At 40.1% G+C, this 21,929-nt stretch overlaps 1 long non-coding RNA gene across 1 annotated transcript in view; it reads right to left on the bottom strand.

Annotated features, from left to right (window-relative positions):
• Positions 1-21,929, bottom strand: part of LOC108434744 — a 263,953-nt gene that overhangs the window by 66,073 nt on the left and 175,951 nt on the right. The window contains exon 4 of the long non-coding RNA XR_001858392.2: positions 20,789-20,863. This is a non-coding gene — a long non-coding RNA (uncharacterized LOC108434744). The remainder of the gene's footprint in view (positions 1-20,788; positions 20,864-21,929) is intronic.

Here is a 21,929-nt window from a genome sequence, read left to right as displayed (position 1 = left end):
ACTGTGGGAGGAAACCCACGCAGACACGGGGAGAACATGCAAACTCCACACAGAGAGGACCCTGGTCACCCGGCCAGGGAATCGAACCCAGGCCCTCTTTGCTGTGAGGCGACAGCGCTACCCACCACGCCACCGTGCCGCCTCAGTTTTCAGACAGTTAATTCCAAGGGTAAAGCTGGATACTTTCACCTTAAAGCTTCTTTTCATGTTTATCACATTTATATGTGGAGGCCCAACAGGGTAAGACCACCCCACCCCACCCCATTTTCTCTTCTGATCAAATAATCAGGTCATAGATATATATAGTATATTTCCAAAAGTATTCGCTCATCCATCCAAATCATTGAATTCAAGTGTTCCAATCACTTCCATGGCCACAGGTGTATAAAACCAAGCACCCAGGACTGCAGACGGCTTCTACAAACATTAGTGAAAGAATGGGTCGCTCTCAGGAGCTCAGTGAATTCCAGCGTGGTACCCTGATAGGACGCCACTTGTGCAACAGGTCGTGAACAATCAGCTGTCCATGGTATTATAACAAAGTGGAAGCGATTGGGAACAACAGCAACTCAGCCACAAAGTGAAAGGCCATGTAAAATGACAGGACCAGGTCAGCAGATGTTGAGGCACATAGTGCACAGAGGTCACCAATTCTCCGCAGAGTCAATCACTACAGACTTCCGGACTTCATGTGGCCTTCAGATTAGCTCAAGAACAGCATAGAGAGCTTCATGGAATGGGTTTCCATAGCCAAGCAGCTGCATCCAAGCCTTACATCGCAATATAAAACATTGAATGCAGTGGTGTGAAGTGCTGCCACTGGACTGCAGTGGAGACGTGTTCTCCAGCAATCCGTTGGACGAGTCTGGGTTTGGCGGTTGCCAGAACGGTAATTGTCTGACTGCATTGTGCCAAGTGTAAAGTTTGGTGGAGGGGGGATTATTATTGGGGTTGTTCTTCAGGAGTTGGGCTCGGCCCAATGCTTCAGCAAAGCAAGAGATTTTGGACAGTTTCATGCTCCGAACATGAAACAGTTTGGGGACGGCCCCTTCCTGTTCCAACATGAATGGGCACCAGTGCACAAACCAAGGTCCATAAAGACATGGATGAGTGAATTTGGTGTGGAAGATCTTGACTGGCCTCCACAGAGTCCTGACCTCAACCTGATAGAACACCTTAGGGATGAATTAGAGTGGAGACTGCGAGCCAGACCTTCTTCAGTGTCTGATCTCACAAATGCACTTCTGGAAGAATGGTCAAAAATTATGAACCTTGTGGAAAGAACTTCCCAGAAGAGTTGAAGCTGCAAAGGGTGGGTCGACATCATAAAACATTCATTCATTAAACTCTATGGGTTAAGAATGCGATGTCACTCAAGTTCATATGTGTGTGAAGGCAGAAATATAGTGTGTGTGTGTGTGTGTGTGTGTATATATATATACTGATCTAGAATTACCATATTATTATTTATTATTTTGCATATATATCTAGCATTACCACTCCATGCTAGCTATAATAACTCTTAGCACAAAATTTTAAGCTGTCTTGCTGGAGATTTTTTGCTGTTAGTCACAGTTCCATCAACACCAAATCTGATTTATCTAATAATTACAATTATTAGATAAATCATTAATTATAATTTACACTTAACAATAAAATGTTGAAGGCTAATGCTTGATTTAAATGTTGATATTTATTATTATTATTAATATTATTGATAATATTAATAATAATAATAGTGTACATAAGATCATGTATAGTCAGTATAATCACAATAAATACATAATTAAAACACAAAATAAATATTTTTTATTAATAGAAAATATCTAGCATTACCATATTATTATTTATTATTTAGCATATATATCTAGCATTACCACTCCATAATTTACATAATTAAAACACAAAATAATTTTTTTTTATTAATAAAAAATTTTTTAATTAGTCATTTCTAGTGTTCTGTATTAACATAAAGAATCATTAAGACACAATGACAGGTCTAAATTCCATTTTGAAATATTCTTTAAACATTGTACTTTGAGTAGTGACAATGTTTAAGAAATGCAAATACTAGAAATTATTTTATGTACATTTTTTATATTATAAGCACTGATAAATTGATGCAAGATGTGTCAAGGAGGCGTCTTACCTGGATTTTCTCCAGGAGGATTTTCTTTTCCGTACTATAAAAATAAAACTGTCTGCTGTTCCAATTTATTTCCTCTAACTGTGTGTTGGTTTATGCATCATCATTCTGTACATGATCATCTCACAGACAAATAAAAACACACTGTTCTGAGTGGAGGCGCTGTCCCCCATGATCCCCTGACAAATGTACAGACATACAGTACCATTTCACATCTGCCTTTAACACCATGATTCCCCAGACCCTGGCTTACAAACTCCATACACTTGGACTGAGCACCTCTCTCTGCAATTGGGTCCTGGACTTCCTGACTAACAGGCCACAGTCTGTGAGGATCCACAACATCTCCTCCACCGTCATCCTCAGCACCGGCTCCCCTCAGGGCTGTGTGCTGAGCCCCCTCCTGTTTACACTGCTCACATATGACTGCTCAGCCGTCCATCCAGGCTGTCATATTGTAAAGTTTGCGGATGACGCGGCGGTTGTGGTTGGATGCATCACAAATAGTGATGAGTCTGGCTACAGGCAGGAGGTGGACCACCTGCAGAGTTGGTGCAGTGAGAACAATCTCTGCATCAACATGAAGAAGATGAAGGAGATGATTGTGGATTTCAGAAGGGGCAACACCATCCCTACCCTCCCCCTACACATCGGAGGATCTGCAGTGGAAGTGGTCTCCAGTTATAGGTACTTAGGCGTACACCTAAGTAATGAGCTTACCTGGAGTAAAAACACTTCCAGCCTGATCAGGAAGGCACATTAGCGCCTCTACTTCCTCAGACGGTTGAGGCGTGCTGGACTCGGGAGCCCAGTCCTCACCTTATTTTACAGATGTGTGGTGGAGAGCGTTCTGTGCTCCAGCATCACCGTGTGGCACGGAAGCTGCTCTGTGGCAGAAAGGAAAGCTCTGCAGAGGGTGGTGAAGGCTGCACAGAGGACTGTTGGAGTCAGCCTTCCCACCACCATGGATTTACACCTCCAGATGCAGAAAAAGGGCCTTTTTTTGTTTATGATACTTTGGGAGTTAACTGGGACCTTGAGTCCACCATTTCGTTCCACCTCATGTACCACATGTGATGCGAATGACAATAAAGCCTTATCTTATCTTATCTTATCTTTTAGCATCATGTGAAACAAACAAACCAAAGATACTGGGATTTTTTTAACATGTCTTCACAACAGTAAAACATTTAGATTTGAAAATCTGTAGAATCAAAGCTGTTTGGATTGCAGTTGACATCAGACTCAAGGCCACAGTAAAGAGCTCTCAGGCAGGACCAAATATTAATGAAGCCACAAGCTCAACTGCTGATCTGCTGGTCAGAAAGACTTCTCTAATGAAGTCTGTTCCACCTTCAACCATGTTCTCCTTGTGTGAGTGTCACTTCTACACATCTTGGCAGCTGTTCCTGATTTTTTTTTTTTCTATTTCAATACAACTTTACTTGTTTACTGAAACTGTCCTAATGGATCTATTTCTGCTTGCAAATGAGCAGCGGAATAGGTAAAAAAATGCTCTTCAGGATGAAATGTTTGCATTCCTCAGAATCTCTCCTACATCTCAAAGGCACCACTAACCAACATGAGCTGAATTATTGATCAAAACATGCAGTGGAAGAGACCAAAGCGTGAAGGGAGCAATTAATCTTACTTATGAAAGTTGGCGCGAAACTGCACTGTTACAGTTTGTCTATCTTTGAAATACCCTCTTGTTTACAGCTTGTGTCTTAAACTCTGTACCAGAGCCTTTTTAAAGCTTGCTTCATTTTGGGTAACATACCTCAACCTGTACACTTCAAAATGTTTTAAACATGTGAGGAGCTCTGCTCTCACAGAAGAAAAAAAAACCTGTGTGTGGTGGTGGTGTTGTAACTCAGTGGTCTGGTGGACCCACCACATTATTGGTTAACATAATAATGTATGTAAATGGCCAGTGTAGGGTTCTCCTTTAGCAGCTGAAGCCAGTCAGCAGTCTGTCCATGTTGTCCACCCTCACACACACACACACACACACTAACAGCAGGCCATGTAGGAAGTGAACAGAGTGAAGGACACAGCACCTCCACACTTTTATTCCCCCTGAGTTCACCCTAACACTTCATGGATAAGATAAATGTGAATACTGTAACATCACTGAAAATGTGTTATTTTATATGTTCTACACAGAAAATGAGAAAAGGCCAAGGAACCTGAGGTTGAAATAATAATAAATCGCATAATCTTTTCTTTTGGCAAAGACTGAAAATAGGTCCCACAGACCTGAACACGACACAAGAGTTAAAAATGAACATGCCACATCCCCAGGGGTGGAAAGGCTTTAGAGAAACAAAGGCAAATTTCAGGATTTTTTTACATTTCTGCATTAAGATGAGTCATTCATGAGTGTTCTGAAGCAAAATGCTATGCTCTAGAGCAGACTCCACCTGATCCATCTCATTATTGGTGTGTTAGATATGGACCTGCAGGAAGTTAGATCTCAGGAGGAGGGTTGATGACCACTGCTCTTGATTAAACTAAATAAACTAGACTCAGCTTTCTTTACAGTGGTGCTGATAAGAACCAGGAGTCATCATGTCTACACACAAATATAGCCATTTTATTTCCTATCTAAAACCACCAGAGAACCTACACATGTCTTCTGAGCTTTTGTATAAAATGTTGATGATAGTAAAATAGCCAGAAATCTGTCTTTGTGGACTATTTTGCCTCACAATACCCTGCATGTGAAAGTCCTAATCAAAACTGGAAGTATGGAACCAAAAATATACTTGAGTGAAAGTACAACAGCACAGCCAAGTATAGAAAAGTGAGAACTAAATGTCTGAACTGATGTTTTGCTCAAATCTCATCTTTCTAACTTGATTCACATTTGTGTAGGTTAGTGACTCAAACCTGTCATTCATGTAGAAGAACCTGTGTCCTTAAACGACCCACATACACACATCCTAATCAATAACGTCACGTGAATGAACCACATGCATCGTGAACAATAAACTAGCCAGCATAACAAGCCTTCATCATGGTAATCAGCCCTGAGCTGTTTATGATTAGAATGAGATGAAGGTGAAAAAGGGTCAGATGTACTGCTTGTGCACCAATTACTGCCACTTGTGCACCAATTACTGCCACTAATATTAGGTTTAGCCCATGTGCAGTGAAGAAAAACATATTCCAATCTGAGCGTTCTCTTTGAGGTTGCCTCAGAATGAATATGTATCCTATCTAGGATCACATATGAAGGTGGCTCGGCTGATTTGAAAAGATCAGGTTTGTGTCCACACAGCTCTGTCATCATCAGATCTGAGGCACACTAAGGCAAAAAATCAGAATTCATACTCTTTGTCCTTTTTTGGTTGCTTGTGCAACAAATTTCTCAAAATTTTACACTGTTTTACAATGTCTGCTCTGGTAGATCACACCAAACTACAGGATTAACAGAAAAGAGCAGATTGACCTCTTTCTGCAGCCCCCCTAGCGGCTATTTTGCTGACAGAATAGCTCAAATACTCAAATATTTTTATATTTAATGTAATATATATATATATATATATATATATATATATTTCCCTATAATTCTGTGATCAGATTAACTAGGAGGTGTGGTAAATATTCTACACCTCTCTACAAAGATAGAACAACTGCTGCTTTCTTCATATAAAAAAATCATATACAACTGCCTCAATAAAATAGCATTTAAGCAAAATGAAACACTTCTAAACTTGTCTGCTCACATACAAATACAAGTCAAGCTCTCTTCGAGATTTGTGAATCATATACACATTTCAATCAAAATGTACATCAACATTATTGAAGAAAAGAGTGCAAAACAACAAAAGTTGTTCATGGCTACTGTGAAAAGGGGTAAGACAACAGAAATAGACACATTTGTTATGTTGGCCTTAAAAGGTCAATAGCTTACATTACATTACAACATTAGAGCTTTCTGCTTTTTTAGTGGTATGATGTGGTGATGTGTCTAATGGGTGGAACAAAGGGCCATTCATTGCAAAAAAACAAAACAATTATGGGAAATTTATACTGATAAGAATGTCATTTCACACTTTTTAAGAATTTGAATTTTAACCAGTCATCATTTTAATGAGATTTTAAAGAAAACTGACTTGGCAAGAGGAGCTTCTTTGAATATAAGAAAAAATTCCTGGGCTTTGAGATTTGTAATATATACTCTAAAAGTCCAAATCTTACTAAATAATATTCAAGCACAGCTATGAAGTACAATTATTCAAGTATTTTCCAGTCCTGCACATACAAACACTCTCTCTCCTAGAATCTCACACACACAAAAAGCCTGCTCACTTGCACCTTACACTACAGCCATGAGGTGGCGCCAGACACTGCAAAGGTCAGCACAGTTAAGCGCTCACAAAGCTTCTTTTATATGATCTCCCTGAAGCTTTAGCAGAAGCAAAACTAATGTGATGGATCCAGAACAGTTCTAACTGGACATGACTTTTTCCAAAGTGTTTGAGATGCTCCAGTTATGGACCACTGAAAACGCAAGACTGACATCTGCTAAGGATTGTGATTCAGCTGTCCTTCAAATGTCACTGTCTTCTGCAATATAGATTGGATGCCTTTTTCATTGAGAAACACTGCGATGCTGCAGTGCTGCGGTCAGATCAGATACCTCAGAAACAATGTCTGTTCAAATCTGTAGCAGACAAGCCATACACGAAAACACCCTGAAGAACATTTACTTAGTCAATTAAGTGTACACAGGCACTTGATCTGCTCGTATCTCTGGAAACAAAAAAAGTGTTTTTTTCTCCTGCTTGGAATTTCCCCTTCAACAGTATCCCACGGAAGCTTAACCGTGTGATTATAGTTGGTTGCTGGAACGCAGCGGTTGCGTTTGCCTGAAATTCCCGTCACAACTGGATGCCCCGGACAACCGCAGATCATTCCTCCCTTTTCTGCTCTGGCACCAGAGCCGACGCTCTGCTTGAACTTTCTACAGTGGTAGAAACGTCTGAAACCTCAGCTTCATGGCTCTCCAAAGGGAGAGGAAAGAAACATGAGTCTGGATGAAAGCTGACATTGATTTCTGTGGGCAGGAACTCATCAGGAACCGAACAGAAACTTTCACTTTGCCTGCATTCAACAGTTCCTAAAACAGACAGTTTCTCCTTTCCGATAATGACATCAGTACTGAGACCTTGAGTACTGGTCAATACAGATTCTGATATGTTGTCTTTAAAAGCGTCTAAGCCTTAAAATAAACCATTGTAAAATAAAAATTAGATGAGCATCTGAAAGGAATCTATCATTAGCAAAATATGTACTACAGAAAAGTCCCATACGTCAAAATCTATGGACACTTTTGTTTTTGGTTCTATCTCACACCCACGTGTCTTTAAAGCACAGAGAGTGGTAAAAGTCTGGGTGGCGTTATACTTTTAATTACAGTTTAGTGTATTAAGCAATGCTGTTCAGTAAGTTAATCCTTATAGTGGTTCAAGGTAATACATAGGTTAATTAACAGTAAGTAAACAATTCTGTTACATTTCATAAGGACTCACTGGCCATGTTCTGTTACATTAGGAAGCAGTGGCCTCTCTGGCCTGGTGGGGCACAATAAACTGTAGGGCCAGCAGGTGACTCTTCAATGAAACTACACACAAATGTACTCCATCAATGAAATCACAAATTCACAAATGAAAGTTATGTGGTGGAGGAGTTACTGGAAGTGGAGACAGGAATATGAGTGATACAATGACAGCATTAGATCTCACAAAACTTTCTTATACAGCATTGCCAAAGTTATCCGGCAGTATGATCATTGTGGTTTGCAACTACACATCCAAAGCAGCAATTCAGAGAAGGGAAACATGGTTTCTGACCATTAGTAACGACATGCCTTGTAATAATGTGGAATGACAGTGACGTTCACTGCTCAAAAAGAAAAGATGCACAAAAAGATGCACTTTTTTATGATCTTTTATCTCGGCAAACGTCCAGCAACCCAAAAGTCCACCAACCCATGAACAAATTCAAACGATAGCATAGCAACTACAGACAAAGAAAGCAGAAGAGTACTCTTTATCCACACTCACAGTTAGCCATGTATTTCTCTTAAACCTCTATGGATTGAAGGAGCAGTTTTTGTCCTTTTTAAACTGAACAATGCTGAAATCCTCTGGCTGGTGTGGTGTTAAACATTTAATCTCTCATTTCTGCTCTAAGGGAACCATATTTAACTTTTATTACGTTTTCTACTTGACTCATTATATTGCCTCGCTATTACAAGTGGCTACCAGCAGTTCTTGTCGATCTAATGTGGCCATCTAACACTTTTATTATAGTTCAAAAAGCCAAGGAGGTCAGTTGAGAGGAGCATATATGAAGCTGGAGAGAGAGTTCGTCCTGCATGTCTATTTAGTGTTTAAGTGTTTATCAGATTCTACGGTGAGGTTATTAACAAATCAGTGATTAAAAGCATGAGTCTTAAAGTGTACTTGAAAAAAAGGCACAAACAAAAAGCATCGTTTTGGTATTACAACTGAATTCACAGTATTGAATTCAGTTAACAATTAAAGTTATTCAGTTATCTTTGTTCAAGAGATCAAGTGGCATGTTTTTCTGACTTTCTAAATGAAAGAAAGTTAATACCTCCTCAACAGAGAATACACATCTGCACATTTTACTGTTTATTTGCTGAATTTAAAATCTTCTTCTTCTTCTTTCGGCTGCTCCCTTTAGGGGTCGCCACAGCGGATCATCTGCCTCCATCTTGCCCTATCCACTGCCTCCTCTACTTTCACACCAACCATCTCCATGTCCACCTTCACTACATCCATAAACCTTCTCTGAGGTCTATCTCTTCTCCTTCTGCCCGGCAGCTCTATCTCCAACATTCTTTGACCAATATATTCACTATTCCTCTCAACACATGTCCAAACCATCTCAACCTGGCCTCTCTGGCTTTATCTCCAAACTGCTCCACCTTCACTGTCCCTCTGATCTGCTCATTTCTAATCTTGTCCATCCTTGTCACTTCCAACGAAAATCTCAGCATCTTCATCTCCGCCACCTCCAGCTCAGCCTCCTGTCTTTTAGACAGAGCCACAGTCTCCAAACCATATTTGCTGAATTTAAAATACTGGGGAAAAAAAAAGAAAACATAAAATGTCACCTTTGAAAAATGTATAGCACATTTGAAACTTTATCTTTTATTTTACCCCAGTTGGCCTATGTAAAATTCATCAAATTGAAATGGCACAGCAAACATTTGCAGACAAGAGTCATGTTTTTGTTCTCTGTAAAGGATGTGTTACGACAAATTTGAAATTTGGTGTTCAAACTTTTGCATAATGACTGCATAGTAGTGTACAAAGGACCACATTATCATTTACTTCATTTTCAGCTAGAACACCTTCATTCATTTATTATAAGTTATTCATTTTTCAGATTCAGAAAAAAAATCAGGAAACACATTTAACAGAAAATTACACAGAAGCCTGCAGCCTGAATATGCTTTGTGCTTTTTTCCTGTTGCTGACAAACGAGTCACTTACACTTAAAAGCTGTTTTGACAGAAATCATACAAATGAAAGGGTGGTCTCTGACTTCTTACAGTTCTGTACATCCACTCATAGACACAAAAATCCTTCCACACAGCAGAGATTATAAATGCCAAATAAAACTGAACAAAGATTGAAAAAACAGATTGTAAATGGCAGCGTCTCTTATCTGTCACCGTTGGCATCCACTGGTAAACATATGGTCGCTAATATCAACAGGATATTTGGCCTTGTTCACAGCTATGTGGCAGACGTTCCAAGATCTCTTACATATGCTTGACCTGAGGTGATAGAATCTCATACTTTCCCATTATTTTGTGATAATATCAGGCAGTGAATGTAAAAGCAACCAGCCTAATGAAAACGTAATTAGGGGACGAACTGGCTCCACATGCCATTGTCAAGGCTGTGGGTCTGAACTGTGGCTGAACTGAGTTAAGCACCTATGGCTACTTTCTAGAACAACACATTGCAGTGGCCCTGCTTTCTCTCAAGCACCACTGCGTTTGTCCATTCTTTACCACAAAGCTGCATTGTTGCAAGGACAACAGTTCCTGCTGCCTACACAAAACAGATGGCCTGCTCATTGTGCTGCTTCAAAGAGGGTGACTGCGCTTTTAAGGGCATCCTAAGAGGACATAATTGGAACAGCTTTTGTCCATGTAGATGTTTAAGTGACTGTTTAAAAGGTCCACAGGAACTAAAAGCCATCTGACTAACACATTGTGTGACCACTTGAAATCGAATGCTCCAGATTTATCCAGCATGCAGGAGGGAATCTCCACGGTCACATATGCAGGTCTTGGTAGAGCTTAAGTTTAGCTAAACGCATATGCAAGCAGATCATGTCTACAAAGTCAAGATGCTCAGGGTAAGATGTAATTTTTTCTGATAATCCTTTGCAAATCTCTGTCAACTCTGAAGCCGATGCAACAAAGAGTATTGTTTGGTTCAGTTTAATACCCTACATGTGAGCACTGCTATTTGCTTGTATGTATTCAGGATGTGTCAGCTTGTTTTGATTCATAACTATAGGTTTCTTGCGCCCCGTACGCACCAGAGGCTGAGCTTGGTGTACGAGCGGATACCGGATTATGTTTTTGGTGAGCAAGTGCAGTGGAGGATGTTTGTGCCTGTGGGTAGGAATTAGCTCACTCTGCATATCTGCTACCAGCTTTTCCTTCTCCATTCCATGCTTGAACTATTATATTCTAAATTTGGAAGCACCATTGAAATGTTTGGCCTCAAAGAAATACAAAAATCAGTAATGTTGCAATTTGCATCATTGCGATAATGATGTTACATATGGCTGTTGTCGGAACAAAACCTTGTATCTCCATTTTTGCTGTTTTTAAGTTTTTGACATAATTTGAAGATGTCTGTTGCTCTTTACATTGTGTGTAAATTTCATGATGAATGGACCGACACAAATGGCCCAAAATGATTTGGAAAACATTCTGGTTCCACTGACTTACATTAAAAGTAAATTAGGTATTTTTCCTTCTCCTGTTACCATTTTGGAGATACAAGGTTTTGTTCCGACAACAGCGATATATAAAATGGCTATATTATGATATTAGTATTTTGCAAAACAGGTTTCAAATAGTAAGAAGAAAAAGACGAATTTTAGAAGCGTCCAGAACAGAGTCTAAAAAAAGCTGATTAGTACAGTATACTATAATATACTATATCATTTATCATTTGCTATCTTTATTTTCTTCGCATTGTTCCCAAAATTCCATAAGTATTGAACAAAACATTTTAAAAAATGGAATTGTATAAGGTTGAAAGCGAAGTGTCCAACCTTTGTTTTGGGGGCCAAAGGTCTTCTGGTGGGTTGAGGGCCAAAAAGACAAGACAATGTGCAAATAAAGCAGGTAGACAGGTTTCAAATCAAATTATCAAATAAAGCGTGATTTTTAGTGATGCGTTAATGCAGAATTCAGCTGTTGTGAAGAGGCATAGGTGACTCAGCCAATCAGATTTAAGGACACAAAAGCCATGCTTCTGCGTGTACCACAGTACTTCTCTCAAGACAGTTCTGCCACTTTTCATCTCCAAGCTACAAAATGGTGAGAGAGCTACAAAGCATCCGGGGTGCTCTTAGCTGCCTCATCCTGTTACTGATTCGCCACGGAAACCCGCTAACCGCTTCCACATGAGCTGACAGAGATGACTACGGCCTCCAGCGAGCCCTCATTCTACCCCTAAGATGGCCATGAATCAAGAACAAATAAGTGCGCTGGCATATTTTGTAAATACAATGCGGCAGATGGGTTGCCCCACTAGCGCAGCTGCAGCATGTTTGTGGATGTGGTGTTTGGGAGGGGGTGGGGTAGGGATTGAGCTGTGCTGGTCAGATGTGGCTTTTTTTTGCCTTGAGCCTGGGCACTGCTGACCACTGTACTGATTTTGACTCTGTGCGTGTGGGGAAGAAAGACAGAATATGACACAATAACAGCCAAAAAAACATGCATGTTTAGAAAGCTGTGCAGATCCTCCACCAACTCAGAATGTCAACTATACCATGATATTAGATGTCCATATCTACTGTTTGTTAGCAATGTTAGCCTGAAAGCTCCAGCACTAAACTAAAGAAGCTAAAAGTGGCCAAACATTTCTTGGCCAATCGACTACATTCGGGGTTAGTGGTACATGAAGATGTGTACATTTATTTATTAATGTATTTATTTTTAACAAACTATTCCTTTAATAGCTAGAACTTGGTTGTCATTGCAGTAAGATTTTCAAATTTTTTTCAGATAGACTGTCTAGGAACTCACTGTCACGTTACAGTGAAAAAAAAAAGAACTTGTAATTTGGAGTTTGTACCACATACTTACAATCGGGGAAATAATTATTAAACACCTCATACTTCCAATGCAGCTATGCACATGAATGTTAGACCAGACATTGGTCTGCACATATAAAGAAATCATAACTTTCTAATAAAAAAGGGGTTGTGCAGTAAAATGGAATAAAACAAGAAAAAAGCACAGACCACACTACCTGGGATTTGTTTGCTATATAAAGCATATACTCAGGTGGGATTTTGGCCCATCCTTCTATACAGTCTTTAAATCTTGAAGATTCCTGCTGTTGAATCTTGATTTTTCAGGTCATTCCACAAGTTTTCTGCTGTGTTTAAGTCAAGTGATTGACTCAGCCATTACAACGCCTTTATTTACGTCCTAAAAAATCCACTGAGAATCTCCTTTGGAGTATGTTTTGAATTGCTGTGCTGCTGGCAGGCCCACCCAAGTCTCAGCCTCAGCCTGGTTTATGGCAACAGGGCTGCTTTTATGACTACCTTTCTGACTGCTTAGGAGCTTCTGTGCATGGTCAAGTCCTATCCACTTGTGGACAACAGTCCCAATGGCGCTTATAGGAAAATTAGAGTTAAGAAATCACTTGGTAACCAGTGCCACTGCTTTGCTGCTCTACTTATTGCAAAGGTCTTGGGAGAGATCTTTGCATCTTCCCATCATAAGATGTTTCTCACATCAGCTTGGTGACAACTTATTTGTTTACTTGCATTCAGAGGAGGGTCCCTCTTTTTGGACTAGAAGTACTAACCTACTAACATGCACTGCCCCAGCTGACTCTAATTAGCACAGGTAGGAAAATTATTTGGTGGAATCAGCTGGTTTAGTACTCTTTTTTTTTTACTGTGTTCAGTATTTTTTTCCTTTGTCATTCTACTGTTATTCTACTTAACTTTTTTCATAGACTGATTTCTTTGGCTGTGCAGTTTTACTGAGTAAATTTCATGTGATAGATTCAAACATAGATACTAATATTACTGTATATGACACAAAAGTAGGGTGGAGCTGTTCCACCTCAACTTGTCCCAGGAGTCAGTGAATACAATGTGTCAAACAACAATGTGTCCTCCTCTCACATATCTAAGTTGCAACTGGCATCTGTTCACCATGGATAGCCAAAAATATATGAAAGATTGCCTCAGAGGAGTATGACTGACAGCTTCAGCCTATTAGCTTTTCATTATATGTCTAACCAGTTGGGATGATTCTTTAAAGTCATTTTCAAAGTAGCAATATGCCGCTATGGAATCTTTCAAAGGGTCGTTTGTTGGCTGTGTCGAGTTAGCCTTTCTGAAATCCCAAGATCATTTTTGTTCTCTGGTCAATAGAGCGTGGATGGCCTCATTGTTTTGGCTTGGTCCAATACGCGTCCATTAAAGCTCGTGCTGTCTCACTTTGGTTCCTCGCCAGAACCCAAAAAAGTGTTCTCTAATCCATAACAATCTGCTGACTGTAAAGCGCTGGGAGGGATGAGAGAACTCTGCAAAACATCTGCACCACTAAACAGAGCTCCTCCTGAGAGAATAAAACCCTGCTTTGTTTCTTTCGCATTCTTGACTCCTGATGTTTCATTTTCAGATTTGTTCCTTTCACCAAAAGGAAGGAAGGTGACCCAAGTGAAGGCAACCTCCAGAAAAAAAGATGTTTTTGTGGCTTCGTCTGCAAGCAAAGTCAACTTCCCAGAAAAGTGTTCCATGCTGAGGTTCAAAGCACTGGCAGATGTGTGTCCATTAACCTAATCAGAATTCAGCTTCACTTATAACAACTAAGATAAAAAATGGAGAAAGAGAGGTCCAGGGTCAGTGTATAAGCATGGACATACAGACCCAACTCAGCCCTGGTATGTTTCTGGTTTGAAAAGAGCAGATCGGCTCATACTGTGCGCCAACAAAAACACGCTTTGCAGAGTCTGACATCTCCATGCTGCCACGTTGCTGGAGGCATTCTCCAGTCCATGATTTCACATGCAAAACAAAACAGGAAATTAAACTCTGTCAGCGGACACACAGTTGCCCAGGACGTGTCAGGGGCACTTCATGGTCAAATGAGCCCCGATCCGTGACACTGTGATATTTAAATCAGATACACTTCCCTTTAGCAATAGTGTTTTGGAATAGTTAGTGTTTCATTTTGGTTTTAGTTGAGGCCAGGTCCCAAAGTAGACTGCATGCAAAGCTAACAACTGCCTGTGGAGCATCAGGAAGCACCTCAGCACTTATGGAGCTACAGTCAAGCTGCAGATACTTGATATTTGTACATGTTTAAACTTGAAGAATTAAACCAGGCATTCACCATCACAATAGTGACACCACCATCTTTCCATCTGTAAAATTGAGGCATCCTGGTCACAGGTGGCACTCAAATTCCATGGTGATCTCTTTCTGAATTTAATTTCATTGGACTGGTCTACTTGGGTCATTGGGAAAACTAAAAGGGGCATTCCAGCCTAAAAATAGTATTTAATAGATTATTTGTACTGATATGTGGAATTCTGCAGTTCAGCACTGCATCACTCATTTCAGGACATACATAAACATTTTAAGCGTGTAGCAATAGTGCTGTATCACAAATTGAGCACAGCATTAGTTCAAAGTCAAGCTCAGGTTCCAATCTTAAATGACCAGCTGTTAGCTGATCTCAGCTGATCGCCTGTTATGCATATGTTTGGTTAAATTCGTCAGAGCACTTATTTAAGCTGCTTTAGTCCACTCATTCTTGCTGCTCCTCTGTGAGCCATTTTGCAATCTCCTAAAGGCTGTTGGTTTGACTTGACTTGTGGAGGTCCCAGAACAGAGCAAATATAACCAACCTGTAGAACCAAATATAACTACTGTAAATGTAGTAGCCTGTTGCCTCATGAAGCAATATGGCTGGGCAGAATAGTTTATGTTGAGCACAGCCTGTGCAGCCAGTGCAGCAGGACAGCTATGTCTTAATGAAGCTAAAGAAAGTAAGAGTTTTGTGTAATTTGGTTGGACAATTATGGTATGTTTTGTAAGGCGTGTAAGGTGAAGTTGGCTGCCAGGATTTTAAATGGGCTTTAAATAGGGAATGTGTCTGTAGTTTGGTGGGACAGCATCTGTGCAAGCTGGCATTTTACTACCCAGAGCGATGCTGTGGTGGCATCTTGCTTGTGGTGGTTTTATGCAATTGGAGTGGGGCATGTTTGGCATCCAGTGATGCAAGCTTGTCTTGACTGTTTACAAGAATGAACATCTGTCATTGTTTTACTGCTCTAATGATTCCTTGAATATTACATCTGAAGTGAAAGTTGTTGATAGATTAATTCACACCATTGCTGTTGCCCTGTTAGTTCTGTGATTCTGTAAGCTTTTATTGGTGGGTTAATAAATTGAAAGCTTGTCGAATTTATTGGGTTGCACTTCATACATCTGAGGGGAAACTTGCCTTCCATGGTTTAAACCATTAAATATACAATGGTTAAGTTTTTCATGGCTCTTATTTAAGCTGCTTTAGTCTGCCTGCTCTCGCCACTTCCTCTGTAAGCCTCTTTGCAACTTTCTGCTGGCTGGAGGTTTCCCTAGTATGGTCATTTTGGGAGTCTTTCTGCTGCTTTCCCTGCCTTAGGATTTCCATGTATGCATGGAGTATGCTTACTGCAAAGAGAAACAAATGTTTTCTTTGACGACGTACTTCTGACTGAAATTGAGAATTGCATTTGAGACCCAATCTCAACTCACCAGCTGTTATCAGTTGATCGCCTCCTATGTATATAACTGGCTAAATTCATCAGGGCACTGCTTTAGCCTGCCCATGCTCTCTGCTCCTCTGCACACCACTCAGTAACCCACCTCCACCCCAACTGCTCCTTCATGCTGTGGATCATTTACTCAATGTCATGTTTGTTGTCACTGACGCACCATAGGGGGTCTTTCTGCTTTCCCTGGCTTTGAATGTATGCACATGGAAGGGCTGGGAGGTCTCAGAACAAAGCCATACAACCAAATTTAACTTACTGCAAGCAGAAACAAAATATTTTCTTTGACAAAGTTGTGCAGACTGAGATTACATTTTTATAGCACTGATGGAAAAACACTTATAATTTTAATACATTTTAGCTTTGAGAGCTAATTAACCTATGCCAGCAATGTATGGCTGGAATTACACATTTCTAAATGGGATATGCAATGGTTTAATACCTACAGGAATGCTCAATGTTAATGATAATGTAAGTTTTAACTTAATAAGTTCTAAAAACAAGCTAAAGATAGAATATAGGCTAAAGAGAGCAAAGGCAGTAAGCACAGCAAGGGGTGCCTCAGCTTCTGAATCCTTCACAAACTATAAAATCTTAATCATACGACTTCACATATGACATTAAGCCTCAAACTAAACAACTTTTGAATATTTTGTAAAGCACAAGGCCAAATAATCTAGCCTTATTCTTTAGTGTAGATGGACTACAACTACCATAAACACTAGAACTTATCCTGCCTTGCTACTTGCACGACTACTGTAAGTAGAGGACCTGGGCATTAGGTAGATGTTTGATATTACACAAACCATGCAGTTAGAACAGCTCAGGAATAACTGACTATGAATAGTTCACAACAAGTTCAATGAGCACCTGTGAAAGCAGATTGAGTACACATTCACAAGCAGTGGCCTACAGTATGATCTTCTTTGTTTTCGCACAGGTTTAATTACTCCTAGCCTGTGTGGAAATGTTTTACTACGATTACAATTGTATAACCACAATACCTTGCATTACACAAATACAGTCATGTGATGAAATACACCCCATGAAAAGTTTGTTTTTTATTTGGACATACAGATCTCCATTTAAACAGTGTTTATAGATAACAATGATATAGTTTAACTAGTTAAATACGCATTTTCTCATGCATTATATAAATTAAACAAAAAATAACTACACTACTACACATATAACTACATAGATTGGATTAGAACACTGTTAGAGAATATTTTGGAGGAGTCTATAGAAAAAAGTTTGTAGATGGTTGTAGTCTGAGTAGAAAGAAAATCCACAATCATTTCAAAACACTGCTGACACACGGCGCATGTGGCAAGGCATCCAGGCCATAACCAATTACAAGTCACCTCCACCTCATGTGACAGTGATGCCATCCCTTCTCTACACAGAGTCAACCCACAAAAAGCACTGGAATCCGACAGCATACCAGGCAGAGTGCTCAGAGAATGTGCAAAACAGCTGGCTGACATATTCATCATCTCTCTGAGCACTGCAGTCGTTCAAATGTGCTTCAAGTCCACTATCATCCCTGTGCCGAAGAAGTCTCCAGTGTCCTGCCTCAATGACTACCATCTCGTTGCACTCACTCCCATCATCATGAAGTGCTTCGAGACGCTTGTCATGAGGCACCTTAAAGACCAGCTTCCTCCTTCACTGGTCTCACTGCAATTTGCATATCACCCCAACCACTCAACAGATGACGCCATCTCCACCACACTCCACCTGGCTCTCACCCACCTGGACAGTAAAGACACCTATGTCAGAATGCTGTTTAGTTTAGATTTTAGTTCAGCATTCAAAACCATGTGACTAGGTCCTGGAGAGACCTCAGTTAGTCAGGATAGGTAATAACATCTCCAGCACCACCATGCTGAGCACTTGTGCCAGGGCTGTGACTCATGACTGTACTACAAAGTACAGCTTAAACTACATCATCATCTCGTTTGCTGAGGACACGACTGTGGTTGGTCTGATCAGCAAGAATGATGAGTCAGTGTACAGAGAGGTGGTGCAGCAGCTAACAGACTGGTGCGGAATCAACTAAGGAGATGGATGATGACTTCCGAAAAGTGCGAGGTGACCACCCCCCACTTAGCATCACTGGCTTTGCTGTGGAAATCAACAGGAACATGACGTTCTTCAGTGTCCACATCACAGAGAACCTCACCAGGTCCTTCAACACCAACTCCATAGCCAAGAGAGCCCAGCGCTTCTACTTCCTGCGGAGACTGAAGAAGGCTGAACTCTCCCCTTCCATCCTCACCGTGTTCTACAGGGGGACTGTGGAGAGCATCCTGAGCAGCTGCATCATTGTCTGGTTTGGGAATTGCACCGCCTCAGACTGCAAGACCCTGACAATGTATAGTGAGGACAGCTGAAAAGATCACTGGGGTCTCTCTCTCCCCTCCATCATGGACATCTACACCACACACTGCACCCGCAAAGCCACCAGCATTGTGGAGGACCCCATCCATCCCTCACACAGACTTTTTTTAACTGCTGGTACTGGTGCATCCATGCCACCACTGCCAGACTCTGCAACAGCTTTGTTCCGCTAGCGATCAGGTTTTTTAACCTCCCAAGGACAGATCTGAAAGCCCCCCCTCACACGAATACACTACACTCACACTCACACACACTCGCACACACACACTTCTTTTGATGCTCTACTTGCACTATCTGGAACATTGCTGCTAACACTGTGTTTACACTGTTTATTCCACTACCTCATGTCCCGAAATGTGTGCTGTGTCGGTGCTGCACTGTCGTGTCTGTTTACTGTGTCTAATGTCTGTTTAATTTATCGTATTTATTGTTTCTAGTTTAATTTTTTGTTTGCATATGATGTCTGCATGTTTGCACTTTTTGTTCCTTGCTGCACCGTGTTGTTCCTGGAGGAATGTAATTTCACTCCCTGTGTATTTGTACATAGATGGAATGACAATAAAAGTCACTTGACTTGAGAAACTGGAAATCAATCATTCCACTCTGCAGATCGTCTACGAGTGGAGAAGATTTAAAACCACTTGTGCCGAGAATAGAGTGTAAGATACAAAAAGAAGTCTCTATGAACCCAAACAGTTCACGACAGGATCTGCAGGTAGCTCTTACCTCTGTTGATGTTAAGGTGCATGCATCCACTACTAGACAGAGACTGCACAAATGTGACCTAAATGGGAGGTGCACCAGGAGGACGCCTGGTGTCTAAAAAACATCAGGGCAAGACTAAAGTATGCTAATGAAATAATGGACTTCTGGAACAGTGCACTGAGTCAAAGACAGAGTTGCCTGGCCACAGTACCAGAAATCATGTTTGACAAAAACCAAAGACAGTATTTGATTAGAACAACCTCATACCAACTGTAAAGCATGGCGATGGAAATGTTATGGTTTGGACCTGCTTTGCTGTGTCAGGGCCTGGCCAACTTGTAATCATAGAATTGAATTCTTTCATACCAGAGAGTTCTTTAAGGAGAATGTTAAGTTAGATCCAACAGGATAAAATAATCTCAAATCTACAAGGAAATCCAACAAGGACTGGCTCAAAAAGAAGAAATGGAAAGGTTATGGAATAGCCTGGTCACAGCCCAGATCTGAATCCCACTGAAAGCTCTGAGATGTTGGATTTCAAACAGGCTGTACATGCAAGAAACCTCTCAAACACTGCACAGTTGAACTCTGCATACAGGAGGTAGGAAACATTTCTCCCAGTACATGTCAGAAACTGGTAGACAGTTATAGCAAATGCCTACATAAAGTAGTTTGTGCCAAAGGGGGCAATGTACTGAAGCACAGGAGGTACTTACTCTTTCCAAAAGAAAAGAAATCCATTGGGCCTCATTCAACAATATCTTCTTAGGTTTTTTATTAAATGTTATTAAAATTGTCACTGGCCCAGACACATCACCAAGACTGTCTAAAACATTACACCTTAACAGAGAGAGACATAAGAGATGAATATTACAATTAGATTTAAAAGAAACATAAATAAATAAATAAATAAAATAATATAAAATAAAATAAATCAGTCCCCTCTGTCAGCTGGCACAACTTGAAGTGAATTAAAATATAAAAAAAGAATTCCATTTGGAATAAAATGTTGCAGTATTGCCTTTCAAGGTGGACCTTATCCTTTTCCATAGTAAGAAAATGTAAGACATCCCAGAGCCACATTGAAATGGAAGGGTTTTTTTAAGACTTCCATAGCAGCAATATGTGGTGTCTTGCCAATAGAGATGTAAATGCTAGAATGTCCGACTGAGCTCTGTTGAGCAAAGGTAAATCAGTGGAAAATCCAAATATTTCAACGAAAGGGTTCTTATTAATGTTGGTTCCTAAAACCTTTGTCATAATCTTAAAATATTCAGACCAAAATGTATGTAAAGAAGGACACAAAAGAACATGTGACTTAAGCTACATGGAGTAGCATCACATTTATCATTGACAGCATTCGATAGAATCTGGATAGCTGTGACTTAGATAGATGGATTCTATGTAAAACCTTGAACTGAATAAGAGATGAATAAAAATGTACGCTTACCTTGATTCCAGGGAAATAGGAGCTGGATGACATCACAGCTATCCTGTAGAGGGGGGACTAAAGCTGGAGTAAAACCTGTAGAGAGAAAAGAGAGTCAATTAAAGCTACAGCCAAATGTTAATATACTTACTGGTATAGAAATGTGAAATGATCATGTAAATATTGCTGATGTAGCACGTGCATATATTATTGGTTGATGGTAAGCAATGTATGTTGTATTATACAGCAGGCTGAGGGAGCCATAGTGTGCAGGACTCCAGACATATTTAGGTGTAACAGGTTAATGTTTAGGCTGTGAGAACGAGTGACTGCCAGATCTGACACCACTGTAAATATGTAAATATCCTTCTCCTGGGCAACTGACACTTAATAAATATTTGACTTAAAAACGTAACTGGATTTTCACACAAGTCCTAAAAGTAGCTAAAGAAAACAAAATTAAGCAAACAATTGAAACAAATTACGGATCATTTTTCTCAAAAAACAGACCAAGTCTAATGCTTTTGTCTCATTTGTTTCTCATTTTGATCAATTTTCAAGCACCACTTATACATTGGCCTGATTTCTGAACACAGATCAAGTATATTCCTTGGCTAAAAGGGCTTTTACCATCAACAACACACTTTTGGTCCAAGTCTAGTTCTGATGCATGCCTGAAAAATGACCCTGGGGGATGTACTAGTTCAAAAATAATATTTTCCATATACTTGTACTGCAAGTACCAGATAGCTGCCAATGATTTATTAGGCCTTCATAAAGAAATGGCAGGCTACATGACAAGATCTCAAAGCACAAATGATAAAGTACCACAGCTCCGCCATCTAACATGTGTCAAAGCTGTTCCTTATGAGTGCCGCAATGTCAGTGGAATCCCATCTGTAACTCAGATCTCTCTCTAGTGAAACCTTTGATGGGAAATAGGGGCCAGACTGGTCAGAATTCAGCAGCTTCTTGATGGTCAAAGGTGAGAAAGATTAAATGAAATGAGTTTTAGGTTGAATTGAATGAAGATAACCGAATCAATCAAATTATAATGCCAAAAATTAAAATGATCTTGATCCGAGGCTTGAAAGAGCATTCTGGAAGTCCACTCACGTCACTGGACTTATTTTTTGGTGGGAAATGTGTTTGGAGGTTTAAA

This window comes from Pygocentrus nattereri, chromosome 12 (assembly GCF_015220715.1).
Source record: "Pygocentrus nattereri isolate fPygNat1 chromosome 12, fPygNat1.pri, whole genome shotgun sequence".
In the NCBI taxonomy this organism is placed as follows: domain Eukaryota; kingdom Metazoa; phylum Chordata; class Actinopteri; order Characiformes; family Serrasalmidae; genus Pygocentrus; species Pygocentrus nattereri.
This window is presented reverse-complemented; position numbering and strand designations above follow the sequence as displayed.